The sequence below is a fragment of the Tenrec ecaudatus genome, chromosome 5 (assembly GCF_050624435.1).
Source record: "Tenrec ecaudatus isolate mTenEca1 chromosome 5, mTenEca1.hap1, whole genome shotgun sequence".
NCBI classification, from domain to species: Eukaryota; Metazoa; Chordata; class Mammalia; order Afrosoricida; family Tenrecidae; genus Tenrec; species Tenrec ecaudatus.
This window is the reverse complement of record NC_134534.1, coordinates 8,994,293-8,996,933: the sequence shown is the minus strand read 5'-3', so window position 1 is coordinate 8,996,933 and position 2,641 is coordinate 8,994,293.

Genomic DNA, 2,641 nt, shown 5'->3' with positions numbered 1-2,641 from the left:
TGAGTGAGTGAGAGAGAGAGTGAGTGAGAGAGTGAGAGAGTGAGTGAGTGAGTGAGTGAGTGAATGAGTGAGTGAGTGAGTAAGTGAGTTAGCCAACAGCTCAACAATTTGAATGGCTTGACCATCCCCAGTCCCATCTTTCTGTCTTCCCATGTGGCCAGGAAGAAGGAACAGGGCTGTGGAGCATTGAGCTGATCTCTGCTGCATGATTTCACATGTAACTCGAGGTCTGTGCAGTGAAGGGCTTATGCTACAAAATGGACCAAAGGGCTTCATCCTCATTAGCATCACCAACAAGACTTCCAAGGGCCGTCTCTATGGGGAGTACATGGCGGAGACTCTGGAGGGGTACAGAGGAGAGAGGGTGTGTGTAAGATATCGTGGGGAGAGCATGAATCCAGAGAGCAGCCATAGGTTTCTGAGGTAGAAACCCAGAAAGAAGCGCAACTGTGCTTGGCCTTCAAAGATGGGTCCAAACCCTAACTCTTTGCCATGGATTTGATGTGAACTCAAAGCCACCCTATGGGACAGGGCAGAGCTGCGCCTGTGGGGTTTAAGCCTGTAACTCTTATGTAACTCATCTTTCTCCCATGGAGCGACTGGTGTTTTTGAACTACGAACCTTGCCGTTAGAAGCCCAATGTGGAACCCGCTACTCTACCAGGGTGCCTCCACATCAGTAGAACGTGATATGATGATATTTTTGCTGCACTTGGGATATTTTCTTGGAATAAATTCCTAAGAGTGTGATGGCCGTGTCAAGGGGCATGTGCGGCTGAGCGGTCCCTGTGCACTTGACTAAGGCGTGCTCTTGAAAGCTGGTACCGGTGCAGCTTCATTTCCCCAGGGTAGGAGAGGCTCCTTCCAGACTCACACCCCAGGCATGCAAACACAGTGTATTGTTGCCTCTTTGCAATCTCTCACTTATTAAGGGACCCATTCCCGATTGTGGGTAGCCTCACAATGTCAGTTGTTCACAACCACTACACTAAAACTTTCCAGGGCGTCAGTGGTGGAATTAGAAAAGTGGGTGGGGAAGACCTAGGTTCAATTCAAGGTCACTGGCCCTCAGGAGCAGCTACCTCTGGAACCACAGGAAGCAAGGTCTTGCGTGTTTACTTACTACAGACAGTGAGTTAGCTTAGGCAAGCCTGGGCTTCCCTGGTCTTCCCTGTGTTTACTTGCTACAGTAAATCAGCAGAAGTAAGCCTGTTTCCCTTGCTGACTGGGTACTCCTTTGCTGTCAGGGATTATCAAATGGAAAGAATTATCAATTGGGGAAAATTACCTACTAGGAGTCTTTGATGTGGTGGAAACATGTGAAATGTTCATTGCAGATTGGTAAGTAAGTACAAGTTTATCGGCAGTTCCCTGAGTATTAGGTAATCCAACCTGGGCCCCACCTGTATAAGCGGAGGTTGATGTGTGGCTATGATGCTGAATGTGTTTTAGGAGAGCTTCCAGACTAAGATGGTTGGGAATATGAGCCTGATGGTCCATCTGCTTTTGAAAATCAGCTAATGAAAATATTAGGGACACAAGGGCCCATTGCACATCCCATCGTGGGTATAGGACTGGGCAGCACTGTGTTCTGCTGAGCATGGAGCCTCTGTGCATTCCAGTTGACTCCACAGAAGGTACTAACAATATATGTAAGAGTCAGCAGAACTAAGGACCCCTGGTGGCAGTTACATAATCTACTGTCAACTTGAGCGAAGGAGTAGAGTCAGCCTGTCAATCCGGCCATAGCCAATGAAGCTTCTGTGTGGGCATGGCCTTCTCCTGAGGATTCTTGGGAACTCCTGTCTTCCTCCCTGGAGGCAGAACACACTCCCTCCTTGAGAGACATTCCTGTTGACAAGTCACTGGGAGCTACAGTGATGGAGCCAGAACCATGGAGCTGGAGGAGCCACGTGGAGACCCACGTCAGCACTGAGATGCTTCCACTGCCACTGGGTCCACAAGACTTTCCACCCACTGGTCTGTGATCTTCCTGATTTCAGTGTCATTGCGTGTGTTGCATGAGTCCGAAGAGGAATTTATAAACTGGTATTGGACATATGGGCTAATATCAGACTGATGGGCTTGCTCTAGACTGGGCTGGGTTGTTTTCTGAATATACAATTGCTCTTGTATATAAAGCTCTTTGAGTGTCTATGAATTTGTTTCTCTAGTCAACCCAGGATAACATAGTTATGTTTGGGCTGCTAAGGCAAAATCAGCAGTTTGCAACCACTAGCCACTCCATGGGAGAGAGATGAGGTTTTCTGCTCCTATAAAGAGTGACAGTCTTAGAAGCCCACAGGGCAGGTCTACCCCATCCTGTATGGGTGCCGTGAGTGGGAATCAGTCAGTGGCACTGAGTTTGGCTGGTTGATAGGGCAGAACTATAACTGTCTTTGTTCCTATGTTCCTTAGAGAAGCCTGCAGGTATACAAGTGGCTTTGGGCAGTCCCGTGCAACGACTTCCCACACAAGAGCGGAGGTCGTCCTCACACACTTTTTGTGTTGCCTTTCCTTTTACTCTATGCCTCTGGCATCTCTCTTCCAACTCCACTGCACATCACCCAAGTGGTACCAGCCACCTCCCAGGCAGAAACCCCACTTCCCAAGCAGTGAACACACAGATCGGCCGTGTTATT